Here is a 19,932-nt window from a genome sequence, read left to right on the forward strand (position 1 = left end):
TATTTAAGGATCGGTGCTCTCTCCTTTACCCAGAACAGTCTGTGCTGACACAAACGGACCTAGAGAATAACATTTCTCATACGTAACTCGCACATCTTTTAAGTAATGAGATGCAAACACTGAGTTGCATCTCCAATAAAGCGCATCCAAAATATTTTTAAGTGACATATTCCTTTGGAACGCAATAGACGTCGCGATTGCCCTTACTTCATGAGCTCTTACTCTTAATAGATTAAAAGAGTCATCTCGGCAGTTCTTATGAGCCTCGGTAATGACACTTCTAACAAAGAAGGCCAAGGCATTTTTAGACATTGGTCTCTTGGGGTCCTTTACTGAGCACCATAGACCGTGTTGTGAACCCCCCAACCGCTTCTTTCTGTCCAGATAGAATTTCAGTGCTCTAACTGGACAAAGGGATCTTTCTGTTTCTCTGCCCACCAGACTAGTAAGTACTTTTACCTCGAAGCTCCTGGGCCAGGGATTCAAAGGGTTCTCGTTTTTGGCAAGAAAGAGAGTCTGGAATGAACAAATCGCAGAGTCTCCTTTGAAGCCAACTCGTGACTCAAGGGCGTGCAACTCGCTGACCCTTTTTGCCGTAGCAAGAGATAGCAGAAATAAACACTTTCTAGTAATATCCCGAAATGAAGCCATATGCGGTGGTTCGAACTTCTCGGAGGACAGAAATTTCAGGACCACATCCAAGTTCCAGCTTGGAACCCTAGGTTCTACTGACTTTGATGTTTCAAAGGAACGAATGAGATCGTGCAAATCTTTATCATTCGTCAAATCTAATCCCCTGTTTCTGAAGACTGCTGAAAGCATACTTTGTACCTTAATAGTCGGTACAGAGAGATGCGACTTTTCCCTCAGGAAAAGAAGGAAATCCGCAATTTCGGTCACAGAGGTATTGGAAGAGGACAGCTTCTTCGACCTGCACCAGTTTCTGAAAACTTCCCACTTCGATTGGTACACTCGCCTAGTAGATGATCTGCGGGCTCTGGCAATTGCGCTTGCCGCCTTGCGAGAAAACCCTCTCGCTCTGACAAGTCTTTCGATAGTCGAAAGGCAGTCAGAGCAAGAGCGGGTAGATTTTGATGGTACCTCTCGAAGTGGGGTTGTTTGAGCAGATCTATCCTGTTTGGAAGAGATCTGGGGAAGTCCACTATCCACTCCATTACCTCCGTGAACCAAATTCGGGATGGCCAATATGGGGCTATCAGAGTCATCTTGGTTCCCTTCGAAGCCACAAACTTTCTGACTACTTCCCCCAGTATCTTGAATGGGGAAAAAGCGTACACATCTAGCCCTGACCAGTCCAGGAGAAGGGCGTCTATTGCATAAGCCCTGGGATCTTCTACTAGGGCGCAAAATGTGTCTATCCTTTTGGAGAGAAACGTGGTGAACAGATCTACTTGAGGTTTCCCCCAAAGATACCAAAGGCTCTGACAGACTTCCGAGTGGAGGGTCCATTCTGTAGGAAGGACCTGGAACCTCCTGCTCAGTCTGTCCGCTCTCACGTTCCTCTTCCCTTGGACAAATCTTGTTAGGAGAACTACATTCCTTTGATTTGCCCAAATCAGCAGATCTCTTGCTAGTTCGTATAGGGCAAGAGAGTGAGTTCCTCCTTGTTTTTTGACATAAGCCAGAGCGGTAGTATTGTCGGAGTTTATCTGTACCACTTTGTCTCTGACTACGTGCTCGAAGCTCTTTAGCGCAAGGTGAATTGCTAATAGCTCCTTGCAATTTATGTGCCATGACACCTGTTCTTCCGACCAGGTGCCTGACACTTCTTTGGATCCTAAGGACGCGTCTGAGAACAATGTCAGGTTTGGGTTCCGTACTTCAAAGGATACTCCTTTGTTCTCTTCTAAGGGGGTCAACCACCACCTTAATTGATCTTTTATTTCCGCTGAGATTGGAAATGTGTTCGAGAGCTGTCCTGTCTTCCAACTCCAACTCCTTCTCAGGAAGAACTGAAGCGGACGGAGATGTAGTCTTCCTAGAGGAAAGAACTGTTCGAGCGAGGAAAGGGTCCCCAGAAGGACTCAACCCTTCCCTCGCTGAAGTGCGCTCTTTCTCTAAGAAGTTCAATACTGTGGTACAGCCTTTCCTTATTCTCTCTTGAGAAGGAAATACTCGAAAACCCCGAGAATCCATCTGAATCCCCAGATAGACTACGTTCTGGCTGGGGACCATCTGAGATTTCTCGAGGTTCACGATCAATCCTAATACTTTCGTCAATTCCAGGATTGTTGACAGATCCTCCAAACACTGCTTTCGAGACCTGGCCCTGATGAGCCAGTCGTCCAGGTATAGGGAGACGTTTATCCCTTTCATGTGTAGGTGTCTTGACACATTTTTCATCAAGTCTGTAAAGACTTGGGGAGCCGTAGATAGGCCGAAAAACACCAGGGCCCTGAACTGATAGATCCTTCCCTCGAACATGAAACGTAGGTACTTCCTCGACGAATGGTGAATCGGGACGTGGAAATATGTGTCTTGAAGATCTAGGGACGCCATCCAATCTCCTTGACGGAGTGCTGCAGGACTGAAGCAAACGTTTGTTCCATGCTGAACTTCTGTTTTTTCTACGAATTTGTTCAGCGCACTTACATCCAGTACTGGTCTCCACCATCCCCCCGAGGCTTTCGCTACGCGAAACAAGCGATTGTAAAATCCCGGGGAGCTGTGATCCAGTACCAGTTCTATTGCTCTTTTTGTCCCACATCTGCTCCACCATTTGATGAAGGGTCCCTGTATCGGCGGACAGTTCCCTCGGTGATGTTGTCAAGGGGGGCCTGTCCTTGAATGGGATATAATAACCCTTCCTGATTATCGACATCGACCAAGGATCGGATCCTATGTCTTCCCATGCTCCCGCAAAGAACTGTAACCTGGCTCCTACAGGTGTCTGGAGGAAAGATTTCTCATTTTCCCTTCTTAAAGGGACGGAAGGAAGATCTTCCCCTTCTCTCCGTTGTCTTGCCTTCTGGCGATGGATCTAGCCTGAAGGCTCCTCGAAAGGGCTGTGCTGCTGAGCTGGGCCGAGTGGCTTTCTTTTCCTCACTGGCCACAGGGTCTATTCTTCCTTGAGGATTGTCTGAGAAGATCTTGAGTGGCCTTCTCAGTTAGTGAATGAGCAATGTCTCTCACCAACTGAGAAGGAAATAAATGTTCTGAGAGAGGCGCAAACAATAAAGCGGATCTCTGCGAAGGAGAGACGGCCTTAGTGAGAAAAGCACTGTGAACCGCCCTCTTCTTTAGTATTCCCGCACCAAAGAGGGAGCATACTTCCGCCGATCCATCTTGAACAGCCTTATCAATGCATGTAAGGATGCTATGTAAGGTTTCTGGATTTAGTTGTTCCTTTTCATGGGACTTCTTAGCAAGAACCCCAAGGGACCAATCCAGGAAGTTAAATACAGGCGGTCCCCGGGTTACGACGGTTCCGGCTTACGACGTTCCGAGGTTACGACGCTTTTTCTTAAATATTCAATGGAAAATCCGTCCTGGGTTACGACGCTTGTTCCGAGGTTACGACGCTGACGCTTCCGACGCTCCGAGTTACGACGCTTTTTATTAAAAAACGCATGCTATGATAAAAATCCTTTATAGTTTAGCACAGTATATAATAAAAATATTTGTTTTTGGTTACATTACAACAAAATTTTGAGGTCATGATGATTTTTGACACTTTTTTTTTCGTATTTTTTGAATTTTTTTAGTGACGCCGCATATGCGGAACTAGTTTGCGGGCGAATGAATACACTAGCTTGGGATGTGCAGTTTAAAACAGTCCAAAAGCGCAAATAATGAAAAATCATTGCTTGTTTCCAGTACATAATTAAAAAAACTAAGTTTCTGGTTAGATTACAACACAAATTCCAAGGTTACGACGTTTTGTTATGCTTTTTAACGATCCCTCATAGCGAACTAGTTTTGAGCGGAGGTGCATAAATTAATTAACGCTATTAAACTGTATGGTAAATTGACCGAACAACGACCTCGGACGGTCGAGGACGCTAAGCGTAACAATACGAAAGGACGCCACTTCAATCGCGTGTCTGCCTGAAGTTCAGAGCTACCAGACTGGGATTTTAGTGTACTCCAGGATCTACCAAAGGATTACTAGTGTACAGTGTATAATAGTGTTTAGTGTATAATCTAACCTAAGGATTAAGTGTAGTACATTGTGCTTTATAGTGTCACAAGAGTTTAATAAAGAATTATACCTTCAAGAACCATCCTTTGCCATTGAAATAACCACACTACACATCATGCAATACTTGCATGTCACACAGGTAAGGTCTCTCTAACTTTTTCTTAGTTTAAGGCATATTTCCAAGTGTCGTTCCGGCTTACGACGATTTTCGGCTTACGACGCGCCTCAAGAACGGAACCCCCGTCGTAACCCGGGGACTGCCTGTACTTCTAAAGTGTGGAAAAGTCCCTTGGGGAGATGGTCCATTTCCGAAAGACCCCATGTTGCTCTAGCCGAATTTAAGGCGTGTCTCCTTGAGGAGTCTACGAGACTCGAGAAGTCTGACTCAGCTGAAACGGGTAGAGACAATCCCATATTCTCTCCCGTTTCGTACCATATGCCTCTTCTACCCGTTAGTTTAGCAGGAGGCATGCAAAAGACTGTCCTTCCTAACTCCTTTTTTGTCTTGATCCAGGAGTCAAAGAGATTGTAGGGCCCTCTTCATGGATATGGCCAGCTTCATTTTTAGGAAGGATGAAGACTTGTGCGCTTTCGTGCTTGAAAAAAGAGAGCGCGGAGAAGGAGGAGCGGCTGGAGTCAAGGCATCGCCATACTCTTCTAAGAGAAGAGAAGAAAGAACTTTATAATTTGAAAGTCCTTCTTTGTTAGTGATTTCGTCCTCCGAGACGTCTTCTAAATTAATAGGCTCGGAAGGAGAAGGCTCCCTTCTCTCATCTGTCTCCTCCCTTGATCTCTTCCTTTCCGAAGAAGAAGCACTTCTAATAGGAGAGGGACTAAGAGTTACTCTCTCTCTGCGTCTATCATTAGGAGAGTCATGAATAATAGTTTTACGCCTGGAAGACTCCTGTCGGATATCAGGCTCTTCATGTGGAGAATGCGCCTGGCGCTTAGCAGGAGTATCTCGCTCAGAATACTCCTGGCGTCTGGGAGGAGTATCGTGTTTGGAACACTCCTGGTACCTGGCAGGCGCAACACGCTTCGAATACTCCTGGCGTCTGGTAGGCGCATCGCGCTCCGAATACTCCTGGCGCCTGGTAGGAGTATTAAGTTCAGAATACTCCTGGCGCCTGGCAGGCGTATCTCGTTCCGAATACTCCTGGCCTTTGGAAGGCGCATCTAGTTCCGAATACTCCTGGAGTTTTGGCAGGAGTATCGAACATGGTAGGCATTTCGTTTGGCAAGTTATATGCGCTTAGCAGGCGCTCTTAACTAACTCCTATCAGGAGCTTCCTCTTCTCCAGTTGGATCTTGGTGCTTGGTTGAAGTTCTAGTCCTTGAACGATCTACAGGAAACTCAGGCTCTTTGCGCCTACTTGGCGCCTGGCTCCTAGCTGGTGCCAGACGCTTGGCAGGAGTTATTTCCTTTTCCACTTCTCTCCTGTCTAACGCTCCGCTCCCCCCAGAGATGGCCGCCTGTGCGACACCTCCCCAGGAAGGCTCGTTGCGCCTGACAGGAGATCGGTATTTGGATCTCTTAATCGGAAGCCTATCATCCTTCTTACGAGTAGGCTCTTTAGAAAGTACTCCTACCAAAGACGCCAATTGCTCCTGCATATTCATCAAAATTTTTCTGGTCGAGGACTCACTCGAATCAGGAGAGGGAGATCTGGAAGGCGCTCGAGGATCTCTTACAGTCCAAGGATCTAACTCCTTTCTAGCCTTCTTTATTACCGAAGGCGCATCTTCTTCAGAGAAGCGCTCGGGGCTAGAATTGAGCTCAGGTTCTTTCCAATTCCTCTTCAGCGGACGGGAAAGCTTCGACTCCTTCCATCCTCTTCTCGGAGAAGGCGAACTAGATGACGAAAAGCCCTCTCGTAGGACGCTTTTCCTGTAGCTGTCCCTGGCAGTCTGAGATGTAATAGATTCTGCCGAAGGGACGCCTGATCGTTGGGGATTCTCCACAACCTCCGTAAGGCTTTCGACTTCCTTTCCTCCCTCTGGGCCAGGGAGCTTGGAAGCGGTCTAGACCTGGGAGCGTCGCAGAGACGACCAGACGCCCCCTCCACCACACTGGGGACACTAAAATCACTTGAGAAACCACATTCACTTCTCTTACCTTCCAATGCTGCCATTTTTTCCTGCATTTTCTGAAGGGAAGCTCTGAGTTCTGCCATTTCTGAGGCAGAATCAGAGGGGTTAACAAATTGTGAACGGGCTGAAATAGAATGGGCATAATTATCAGAAGAAGAAACTACAGAACTAGATAGAAGTTCACGAGATCTAGACATTTTTCGGCTTTTGTAAGCCGCCTTCCTCTCTCTATCTTTCTCTAACTTCTTCAAGTAAGAAGTTAGATTCTTCCATTCTTGCGCACTCAGTTTCTCACACTCGTTACACGTATTCTCAATCGAGCATTCAACCATTCTACAACCACTGCATGCAGTGTGAGGATCTACCGAAGCTTTCGGAATCCTCACCTTACAGCCCTCATTCACACACACTCTGAAACTAACACTAGAGTCAGACATATTCACGAAAATCCAAAGCCAAGTCTAAAAAACAGTCCACGATAGCGAATGCCAAACAACGATCCAAGTACGTCACCAAAAATCAGTCGAAAGATGATCAAAAGCGTTGTGAAAAAAGAATTCCAGTCAGGAGGTAGTAACAACAATGTTGATACCACCGGCGACAGAGAATCTGATTAGAAAACGGGAATGGTTCCTAGTCCTGCCACCCAGAGCAGGGCGGTAGATCACCTGACCTACCTGTAGCGAGTGCCGCAAAATTTGAATTTCTGTCGGGGACGACGGAGTCGATAGCTATGTATATATCTGACAGGTAAGTTGAATGTATGAAAATGAACAATAATCACACATACTTGCAATAGTACCAATACGGAGTCCATTAGGAGTAAAATGTGTCATAAGGGAAGCATTTCCAAATACCCCTCTTGAGAAATTCCTAAAACCTTTGGTTGTCACAGTGAGTCCATTTCCAGCTCCAATTTCCAATTCACCCCAACCCTTTTCGGAAGTTATACGTCTCACAGAACAATTGATCCCACCACTTCCATTTCCATTGTGAGAAGCCAAGTTTCCTTTCAGAAGACAAAATAAAATTCATTACACTAAACCTACTTTTGATATTTGAGAAATATGGCTATGTCATCTGCAAGCTCATTAATGTTACTGAATTCACTCATGTTGTGACCTGTTGTACAGTACCTCATGAAAATTGCCAAGAATTTACTGAATATACTCTACCACACAACACAAATTCACCTAAATGACATATAAACCTGAAGAACAGTTACCTAATAGCTTTTTTGAGTTCTCAATAAAAAAAAAATGGACATTACTCAAGAAGATAATCCAATTCATGGTATGAAACTAAAATTGCATATAAACTTAATTATTATTACATTCTCATGGTTAACCCTTAAACGCCTATTGGACGTATTAAACGTTGACGAAAATCGTCTGTTGGGTGCCAAATTGACGTATGAAATGTCGACGGAAAAAGTTTTTTTTTTTAAATTCACGGAAAAATACTTGGCAAAAACTTTTGAATCATGCACCTTGAGGGATGCTGGGAGTTCACGGATCAAGCTGTTGTTTAGTTCACAATCGTTACCCAGGCGAGCAAACGGGAATTTCTTTCTTCTAGCACTAAAAAGCATCAGCGACACATCTCGGAAATTATTTCGTCACTTTGACATAATTTTTGCACCATTTTATATTAGCCGTTACATAGAGTTTTATATATGGAAATGTGCGCAATTTCATGTAAAATACAACAAAAAACAACCCATGGTTGTAGCTTTTATCATTTTTGAAATATTTTCAAATAAATAACGATAAGTGCAAAAATTTCAACCTTTGGTCAACTTTGACTCGACCGAATGGTAAAAAAACGCAATTTTAAGCTAAAACCCTTACATTCTAGTAATATTCAATCATTTACCTTCATTTTGCAACAAATTCGAAGTCTCTAGCACAATATTTCGATTTATGGTGAATTTTTCAAAAATACTTTTTCCTACGTCCGAGCGGTAACTGCCGAAAAAATCAGAAATTTTTTCATCCGATTGTAGTAATGTTTGCACCATTTTATATTAAACGTTACATAAAGTTTTATATATAACAATGTGAGCAATTTCATTTAGAATACAACAAAACAACCCATGGTTGTAGCTTTTATCAGTTTTGAAATATTTTCATATAAATAATGATGTGCCAAAATATCAACCTTCGGTCAACTTTCACTCTACCGAAATGGTCGAAAAATGCAATTGTAAGCTAAAACTCTTATATTCTAGAAATATTCAACCATTTACCTTTATTTTGCAACAAATTGGAAGTCTCTATCATAATATTTCAATTAATGGTGAATTTTTGTAAAAACTTTTTACTTACGTCCGCCCGGTAACTCTTCCGAAAAAATCTGAAATTTTTTCGTCCAATTGTCGTAATGTTTGCACCGTTCTAAATTAGCTGTTACCTAAAGTTTTATATATGATAATGTGCGCAATTTCATGTAGAATACAACTAAAAACATCCCATGGTTGTAGCTTTTACCAGTTTTGAAATATTTTCATATAAATAACAATAAGTGCCAAAATTTCAACCTTCAGTCAACTTTGACTCTACCGAAATGGTCGAAAACTGCAATAGTAAGCTAAAACCCTTACATTCTAGTAATATTCAATCATTTACCTTCATTTGCAACAAATTTGAAGTCTTTAGCACAATATTTCGATTTATGGTGAATTTTTCAAAAATACTTTTTCCTACGTCCGCGCGGTAACTGCCGAAAAAATAAGAAATTTTTTTGTCTGATTGTCGTAATGTTTGCACAGTTTTATATTACCCATTACATAAAGTTTTATATATGAAAATGTGTGCAATTTCATGTAGAATACAACAAAAACAACCCATGGTTGTAGCTTTTATCAGTTTTGAAATATTTTCAAATAAATAACTAGTGCCAAAATTTCAACCTTTGGTCAAATTTGACTCGACTGAAATGGTCGAAAAATGCAATTGTAAGCTAAAACTCTTATATTCTAGTAATATTGAATAATTTACCTTTATTTTGCAACAAATTGGAAGTCTCTAGCACCATATTTCGATTTATGGTGAATTTATGAAAAAAACTTTTTCCTTCCCTCCGCATGGTAACTTCCGAAAAAATCTGAAATTTTTTCGTCTGATTGTCGTAATGTTTGCACCACTTTATATTAGCCGTTACATAAAGTTTTATATATGACAATGTGCACAATTTCATGTAGAATACAACAATAAACAACCCATGGTTGTAGCTTTTATCAGTTTTGAAATATTTTCATATAAATAACGATAAGTGGCAAAATTTCGACCTTCGGTCAACTTTGACTTGACCGAAATGGTAAAAAAACGCAATTGTAAGCTAAAACTATTACATTCTAGTAATATTCAATCATTTACCTTTATTTTGCAATAAATTTGATGTCTCTAGCACAATATTTTGATTTATGGTGAATTTATGAATAAAACTTTTTCCTTACGTCCGCGCGGTAACTCTTCCAAAAAAATCAAAAATTTTTTCGTTCGATTGTCGTAATGTTTGCACTGTTTTATATTAGCCGTTACAAAGCTTTATAAATGAAAATGTGCACAATTTCATGTAGAATACAACAAAAAACAACTCATGGTTGTAGCTTTTATCAATTTTGAAATATTTTCATATAAATAACAATGTGCCAAAAATTTCAACCTTCGGTCAACTTTGACTTGACCAAAATGGTCAAAAAACGCAATTATAAGCTAAAACTATTACATTCTAGTAACATTCAATCATTTACCTTCATCTTGCAACAAATTGGAAGTCTCTTGCACAAGATTTCGATTTAGGGTGAATTTATGAACAAAAAACATTTTCCTTACGTCCGCGCAGTAACTCTTCCGAAAAAATCAGAAATTTTTTCTGTCGTTTGTTGTAATGTTTGCACCGTTTTATATTAGCCGTTACATAAAGTTTTATATATGAAATTGTGTGCAATTTCATATAATACAACAAAAAACAACCCATTGTTGTAGCTTTGATCAGTTTTGAAATATTTTCATATAAATAAAGATAAATAGAAAAAATTCAACCTTCGGTCAACTTTAACTCAACCGAAATGGTCTAAAACTGCAATTGTAAGCTACAACACTTACAGTCTAGTAATATTCAATCAATTACCTTCATTTTGCAACAAACGGGACGTCTCAAGTACAATATTTCGATTTATGGTGAATTTTTGAAAACAGCTTTTTTTTTACATTCGCCCATTACGAATTCATGCATCATATTGCGATAATATTTTCTCTGTGTTGCTTTGATCGTTTTACAATTTGTTATGTACCAAAATCATTGCAATTTACTGTACAATACAATGAAAAATAATTAACTCATTAGTTTTAACCACTTTGCTCACATCACGATTTGTATACAATTATATATGAAATTTCTTTTTTGCGCTGTCATATATCCCATTATTTATATATGATAATAATTTTTTTTTCATTTCTGATGGTTGTCTACTAAACTTCAGGCAATGACAAAAAAAGGAGCCAAAAATGAACTCTTAATCTTGAAAATTAACCATGCTGTGATTTAAAAGAAAAAAAAAAAAAAACTTTTTTCCGCTTCGGCACTCACAAACGAACGCCGCTGGCATACAGGAGACATTTTAGGAAATACCGGCTCGGCGTTTAAGGGTTAAGTATCTTTTTGTGTTGCAAAGTGTAACATATCTGCATCACTCTCATTTGGTAATTGGGTCTGACAACAAGAAAAACTAGGCAATGCTGAAGCTGGACAAAAAAATTGATGAATCAAACAATTACATAGAAAAAAAGAGCATACCTGAAAATACTGCAGTGTCTTTACTTGTCAGTGGAGCCTCAATTGATTGATTTATGGACATTCCACTGATCTCTATGTGAGGTAACCCAAACAGATCTCTGGAAACAAATTGCTTAAAGAAATTAATGGGAAAATATTTCCCTAATCTAATTGTCAAGGCATATTAAGGTGATGGGAATAATCTTACTGGAAAATGAATGCATAACATTAAAATAATACCATATCCATGATAAAATCAAACTCGGTTCAAAATCACATAGCCAACAAACATCTAATATAATTTAAAATAAAAGTCAAATGCCACGACTATTTTTACTTACCTTAAGTCTAAATAAGGAGATTCATCATCATAGACTGAAAATAAATCTGTTGCATCTATTGTCATATTTACTGAACTCTTCGGATTAGTTCTCTGCTGTAAACGACGCTCTTCTCTATCCCTGTAATGAGTGAACAGTATTTCTGTTTGTAACAGTACTTTTAACAATACGCATTCAATTAAAAATAAATTTTGTTCTAAGTAATTTGTATTTTACCTAGTAATACAAATAAAAAAGAGTGGTTGTTGAACTTGGTAATGAGGTTGTTGAAATAGATGAGTGAGGAAATAACCCTAATTTTTTTCTTTGGCCACAAAAACAGAGCCGAGTAGATAAAGTGGGTTCTAGTTATAAAAGGCTCTGGTTTGTATAACTAGGAAAAGTACAGATCACTTTTAAATTCTATTTATTTGGATGGAAATACAAACCATAACTGACCAAAGTTGAATTCCATCCTGAAGTGCCATGATTCCAATAGCATATGCAAGCAGGAGATATGACTCATGTAACTTCCTACCAGTCAGGTGAAATACTTGACTGGAACAATACAGCCTTGGGCCAGCATACCCTGTATAACAGGATACTCGAGGAAAAATCTGGAATATAATGATATCCCCAGTAGAGGATCTCACATCAGAAGGCAGGGTATGTCCAGCTATTACCAAGCAATGGTTTCAGAATAACCTCTACCATATCCTTCTTCCCCTTGTTAACCCTCTGAGGATTTGGGGGTGGGTCAAATCTGTCTGCACCAGAACACTCAACCTTCATTCCCTGACTGAAAATGTTTAGTAACTATCCTCTAACTGCTCCGTTTAAGATTATATGTTAGCTTTCATGGGTTCAGTCTGTGGAAGAGCCCTAAAATTGTGTATTTCTTCATCAAGATATATTTTGAAACCCTATCTGGTGCAAGTGCTCAGATGTTTCAAATACCAAGTGTTAATTTAATAAATGTGAAAGTTGCCCAAATGTACTGGATAAACTTCCTTGCAAACTATTGACGCTGGTTGACTCGGCACTAACGATCGTAATGCACCTGTGAGGTTTTCCCATTATACCTTTCAAGCCTTTCTACATACTCTCAATTTCCCTTTCAGTGCTGAATGACCTTGCAGGCCTTTGGCCTAAATCCTGTATTCCATTCCACTAACAATCACAGTGGAAATACTTGGGATATGAACGTGCTATTGCCTGCCACTACAGGTGGTTTCAGCTCATCACTCATCAGGCCTCCCATGGGTGATGGATATGACACATAAACATGTAAATGTGCTATTGTCTACCACTAAAGGTGGTTTCAGCTCATCACTCATCAAGGCCACCCATGGGTGATGGATATGACACACACACATGTGTAGCTCAAACTATATCTTTAGGACCATTTGAATCCTTATATATAAAAGAACTTTCACACCTAATAAACAAGCCAATTTATACTAACAACACAGTGTTCCCCGTATGCGCGGGGATGAGTACCAGACACACCCCACCCCGCGCATAGCTCAACCTGCAAATAGTTAGAACTACCCTCTAAAATTGCTTATATCTGCCTATCTTGAAAGTTCAAATACATCCTACATTAAATATACAGGCGGTCCCCGGGTTACGACGGGTCCGGCTTATGATGTTCCGAGGTTACGACGCTTTTTCTTAAATATTCATTGAAAAATCCGCCCTGGGTTACGACGCTTGTTCCGAGGTTATGACGCTGACGCTTCCGACGCTCCGAGTTTACGACGCTTTTAAAAAACGCATACTATGATAAGAATCCTTTATAGTTTAGCACAGTTTCTCTCTCTCTCTCTCTCTCTTTGTATTTTCTGACGAAAATAATCACTAATTAGTGTATTTTGATGTTTATTTTCATGACTAAATACATTTTTATAATACAAAAATGATATACTAATTTTCAAATATTAATTTTGATTAATACTGTATTAGTAAGTTTAATAAGTTGAAATGATATCACATAATAAAAAATAATAATTCTCTCTCTCTCTCTCTCTCTCTCTCTCTCTCTCTCTCTCTCTCTCTCTCTCTCTCTCTCTCTCTCTCCTACTACAAAGATGTATGTTTTTTTGTATGATAAATAAATGATTTACTATTTTCAAATATTAATATTAATTTATACAGCAATAATATCAATTCATTAAAGAAAATACCATAGTGAATTAGTAAGATTTTAGCTTATATTTAAAAAATTATGGAAGAATGAAGGAAGTTCCGAAGTTCTTCTCTCAGTAAACCATTTTCCTCGAGATCCATGGTACTAAAACTGTTTCAGATATATCAAGTTTCTGTGACAGGCCAAGGAGGGGGAAGAGCTGCATGTGTTGCCAATCACTGGTCTCTCATTTACTGAGACTCGAGATTTTTTATGTACTTGTACTATTTGTTTTTAATACTTTCAAAAATAATAATAATAATAATAATAACTGTAATTACAAAATTCATATGCGATAGTATTTTTAAAGAAATACAATACGTACTAATCTATCCATGTCACTTTTAATTAAGGTTAACTCTCTCTCTCTCTCTCTCTCTCTCTCTCTCTCTCTCTCTCTCTCTCTCTCTCTCTCTCTCTTTTGTCACACAAGATAATAATGTGTCATAGTGGTAACTCATCCCTCTCTTTCGCTGGAAGCGTTATAAGTATTTTTTGAGAGAACAGAGAGAGATAAACACTCTCTCTCTCTCTCTCTCTCTCTCTCGCTCTCTCTCCTCTCTCTCTCTCTCTCTCTCTCTCTCTCTCTCTCTCTTTTACCGAGATGAAAGAATTTTTATGGTACTAGTATGTAAAATGTTTATTGATAATTTCAGTTATTTAATAATAATAAAGAGTGCATGGGAAGAAGGACTAATAAAAGTAGACGAAGACCCAGAAATATACAGAGACAGGAGAAAGACAGAAAGAACAGAGGACTGGCACAACAAACCAATGCATGGACAATACATGAGGCAGACTAAAGGAACTAGCCAGTGATGACAAAATGGCAATGGCTACAGAGGGGAGAGCTAAAGAAGGAAACTGAAGGAATGATAACAGCGGCACAAGATCAGGCCCTAAGAACCAGATATGTTTCAAAGTACGATAGACGGAAATAACATCTCTCCCATATGTAGGAAGTGCAATACAAAAATGAAACCATAAACCACATAGCAAGTGAATGCCCGGCACTTGCACAGAACCAGTACAAAAAGAGGCATGATTCAGTGGCAAAAGCCCTCCACTGGAGCCAGTGCAAGAAACATCAGCTACCTTGCAGTAATAAGTGGTACGAGCACCAACCTGAAGGAGTGATAGAAAACGATCAGGCAAAGATCCTCTGGGACTATGGTATCAGAACTGATAGGGTGATACGTGCAAACAGACCAGACGTGACGTTGATTGACAAAGTCAAGAAGAAAGTATCACTCATTGATGTCGCAATACCATGGGACACCAGAGTTGAAGAGAAAAGAGGGAAAAAAATGGAATAAGTATCAAGATCTGAAAATAGAAATAAGAAGGATATGGGATATGCCAGTGTGGAAAATCGTACCCATAATCATAGGAGCACTAGGCAACGAATCCTCCCAAGATCCTTGCAAAAGGAAATCTAGACAAAAAACTAGACGGCTGAAGTAGCTCCAGGACTCATGCAGAAGAGTGTGATCCTAGAAACGGCACACATAGTAAGAAAAGTGATGGACTCCTAAGGAGGCAGGATGCAACCCGGAACCCCACACTATAAATACCACCCAGTCGAATTGGAGGACTGTGATAGAGCAAAATAATAATAATAATAATAATAATAATAATAATAATAATAAAACTTTAATTACAAATTCATAATGGTCGTATTTTAAAGAGATGAAAATGACCTTTCCATTTCACTTGTAAGGATAATTCCTCTTTCTTACTGAGATGAGACAATTTTTTTATGGTAGATGCACGTGGGTTTTAATTATATTTTTCAAATAATAATAATAATAATAATAGAATTAGTAATAATACGATAACTAATTTCAAAAGATAAAATTCTTCCCTTGGTCTTTTTCTGTATCAATTTCCCTACCTCAACTCCAGTGACACTTGGAGCTTAACAATGCCATACAATGGTCAACGAATTTAATGGTTTTATGTAATTTCTATCTCTCTCTCTCCTCTCTCTCTCTCTCTCTCTCTCTCTCTCTCTCTCTCTCTCTCTCTCTTACTGGAGATGAGATCATTTTCATGGACTGTATGTAATAAGTTTATCATTAATATTTTCCAATAATAATACTATTAACTGTAAGTACAAAATTCATATCTGAGTATATTTTAAATACAATAATCATTCCATTTCTCTCTTTTAAATACTGTAAGGACAACTCTCTCTCTCTCTCTCTCTCTCTCTCTCTCTCTCTCTCTCTCTCTCTCTCTCTCTCAGAAAGAGCAAGCAGAGTAGATTAATAGTGCCCAAAACAAAACTATACCAGGGAAAAATAAGGAAAGACACAGGACATTAAATCCACTACGCACCAGCATCGATAATGCAGCGTCTATCAATGCGTTGCCAGCTCATCTGAGGAATATCAGGAGTGAGCGTAGATGTGTTTAAGAATAAGCTCGACAAATATCTAAACTGCATCCCAGACCATCCAAGATTGGAAGATGCAAAATATACCGGAAGATGTACTAGCAACTCTCTGGTAGACATTAGAGGTGCCTCACACTGAGGGACCTGGGCACCCGAACAAGATGTAGGTCTGTAAGGTAAGGTAAGGTCTCTCTCTCTCTCTCTCTCTCTCTCTCGCTCTCTCTCTCTCTCTCTCTCTCCACAAGATACTTGTCATACATTTGGTGTTTCTATTTCTTCCTTTTATCTCTCTGGCTCTCAGCAAAAGAATTGATAGACAGACAAACATAATTGCACAGTCCTCTCTTTCTCTCTTCTCTGGAGAAATATATGTATTTATGGGAGGGGGAAAAAGTTGCCTACAGACATTCATTTCAATCTATTGAAACCTAAGGAGTTATTTCTCTCTCTCTCTCTCTCTCTCTCTCTCTCTCTCTCTCTCTCTCTCTCTCTCTTGTATTTTTAATGAAAATATACAGTAATTTGTGAATACACAGTGTTGCACATGAAAAAAGTAAATTAGTGATAATTTTAGAGATACGGCCCTAAGAAAAATTGCAAATTAGTGAAATTTTCCCTGTGGACATGTTTTCAACAACGTCGTTCTGGCTTACGACGATTTTCAGGTTACGGCGCGTCTTAAGAACGGAACCCCCGTCGTAACCCGGGGACTGCCTGTACAATTGAATTTATATTATATCATATACTTTGAGTCTTCTGAAACATTTTACCATTAGAAATATATATACACAGCCAATTACAGAGAGAGAGAGAGAGAGAGAGAGAGAGAGAGAGAGAGAGAGAGAGAGAGAGAGAGAGAGAGATTATCATCATATTACGGTGGAACCTCGACATACGAAAATCCCAACTTACGAAAAATTCGAGTTACAAAAGCAAATACAAAGATTTTTTCGCCTCTGCATACGAAAATAATTAAGTTACGAAAGGTTGTTGCTGTAAAGCCCTGAGATTCGGCCGGACCGCCGAGAACAATCTTGAATCTCGCGCGCTGCCAACTGAGTAGACTCGCCACCATCCTCCTGCTCTCCCATTGGTTCCTGATGCTAGTCATCGCTGTAAGATCCTGCTCTCCTATTGGTCAGCATCTCTCCCATCGTGCTCTACATAAAGGCATTCTTCAGCCACTTAATCGCACCAGCGTTACCGTATGCACGCGGAATTCATTCATTTGTTGTTCACATATATGATTTCGTTTGTTAACGTACATTCGTGTTAGTGAATTCGCTTTGTACTTTATCGTGTTGTGTGAGAACTTAATTAGTACTACATAACTTAATTACGTAGAGTCATGGGTCCTAAGAAAGTTGCTGAAGTTCACAGAAAGAAGAGGATACTTTCTATGGAGACAAAAATGGAGATTATCAAGAAGTATGGGAGACAAAAATGGAGATTATCAAGAAGTATGAGGCTGGCATGCGGTTGAGTGTGATCGCTAAGAATACAGTGGACCCCCCGTATTCGCGTTCTCCGGATTCGTGGACTCCCACATTCGCGGATTTCTCGGGAAAGTTTCCCTGCATTATTCGCGGAAAATTCGCGCATTCGCAGTATTTTTCTATGAGAAATATCCACAAATTCCTGGCTTTTGTTATCAATTTCATCATAAAATGCACTTTTCGTGATAACACTATTAAAAAAACCAAGTATGAAAATTTTTAGTGGTTTTTCTTTAGTGTTTTTTCTTAAGTTTTAACTAACAAAATAGGCTGTTTTTAACGTTTTTATAGGGGTTCCAAACATTCGCGGATTCTAACTATTCGCGGGGGGGTCTGGTACGCATCCCCCGCGAATACGGGGGGACCACTGTACGGCCGAAATCCGTCCACAAGCAGAAGGAAGCCATCAAAGCAGATACACCTTCCAAAGGCGTGACCATTTTGTCCAACAAGAGGAGTCACGTGCACGATGGGATGGAGAGGCTGCTTCTTGTATGGATAAAAGACAAAGAAATTGCTGCCGATACGATAACCCAGATGGCAATCTGCCACAAGGCCAGCATTATTTTTGGCGATTTCATCGCCCAGGCTGAAGACGACGGAAGAGAAGGGACATCGACACCAACCCCAGACTTCAAGGCTTCTTGTGGGTGGTTTGAAAAATTCCAGAAACGGACTGGCATCCATTCGGTGGTGCAGCATGGGGAGGCGGCCAGCTCGGACACTAAAGCGACCAAAGCCTTTATTAACCCTTTAACGCCAATTGGACGTATGGTACGTTGATATAAAAGTTTTTTTAAAATTCGCGGAAAAACAGGTATAGGCCTACTAGGCGAGAACTTTTGAATCATGCGCCTTGGGAGATGCTGGGAGCTCACGGATCAAGGCGTTGTTTTGTTTGCAATCATTACCCAGGAGCGCAAGTGTGAATTTCTTTCTTCTCGCACTAAAAAGCATCAGCGACACATCTCAGAAATTATTTCGTCACTTTGACATAATTTTTGCACCATTTTATATATGAAAATGTGCGCAATTTCCTGTAGAATACAACAAAAAACAACTCATGGTTGTAGCTTTTATCAGTTTTGAAATATTTTCTTATAAATAACGATAAGTGCCAAAATTTCAACCTTCGGTCAACTTTGACTCTACCGAAATGGTCGAAAAATGCAACTGTAAGCTAAAACTCTTATATTATAATAATATTCAATCATTTACCTTCATTTTGAAACAAATTGGAAGTCTCTAGCACAATATTTTGATTTATGGTGAATTTATGAAAAAAAAAAAACTTTTTTCCTTACATCCGCGCGGTAACTCTTCCGAAAAAATCAAATTTTTTTCCTCCGATTGTTGTAATGTTTTCACCATTTTAATTAGCCGTTACATAAAGTTTTATATATGGAAATGTGTGCAATTTTATGTAGAATACAACAAAAAACAACCCATGGTTGTAGATTTTATCAGTTTTGAAATATTTTCATATAAATACCAATAAGTGCAAAAATTTCAACCTTCGGTCAACTTTGACTCAACCGAAATGGTCAAAAAACGCAATTGTAACATAAAACTATTACATTCTAGTAATACTCACTCATTTATCTTTATTTTGCAACAAATCGGAAGTCTCAAGCACAATATTTCGATTTATGGTGAATTTATGAAAAAAAAAAAATTTTTCCTTACGTCCGCACAGTAACTCTTCCAAAAAAAATCAGAAATTTTTTCGTCTGATTGTCGTAATGTTTGCACCATTTTAATTTAGCCATTACAAAGTTTTATATATGAAAATGTGCGCAATTTCATGTAGAATACAACAAAAAACAACCCATGGTTGTAGCTGTTATCAGTTTTGAAATATTTTTATATGAATAATGATAAGTGCCAAAATTTCAACCTTTGGTCAACTTTGAATTGACCGAAATGGTCGAAAAACGCAATTGTAAACTAAAACTATTACATTCTAGTAATATTCAATCATTTACCTTTATTTTGCAACAAATTGGAAGTCTCTAACACAATATTTTGATTTATGGTATTGTGATGGTAATTGCTTCATAGCAAAGGAAGTTGAAGGAAAGGAGAACGCATTTTCGAGAAGTTCGGCAGTAAGGAGGTTTTCGCGCCCGTGTTGGAGGCGCCGTTTCTCACGGCTGTTCTGGAATCGTCGGGCGTGTTGTGGAGCGCAAAAATGCGCCAAAGTGACATGAGAAGTGCCGCGTTTTCTGATGCAATACCTCGTCTGATTCATCTAAGGAGTCCTAGTAAACTCGGGAGTCTGTGACGCTTGCCGTAGGCCCCGCCCCCAGAATGCTGTATAAATACGACGAACGAACTTTGGAGAGCAGTGATCGTAGAAGAAGAAAGAGATCGTAAAAGAGAGAGATCACCAGTTAGTAAGAGCCACATATCAGATTATCAGTGAGAGATCAGCAGCAGTGATCGTCAGAGAGAGACTAGAGACGAAGGAACTGACGAAGTATCAATCAAAAGAAGAG

The sequence above is a fragment of the Macrobrachium nipponense genome, chromosome 8 (assembly GCF_015104395.2).
Source record: "Macrobrachium nipponense isolate FS-2020 chromosome 8, ASM1510439v2, whole genome shotgun sequence".
Taxonomy (NCBI): domain Eukaryota; kingdom Metazoa; phylum Arthropoda; class Malacostraca; order Decapoda; family Palaemonidae; genus Macrobrachium; species Macrobrachium nipponense.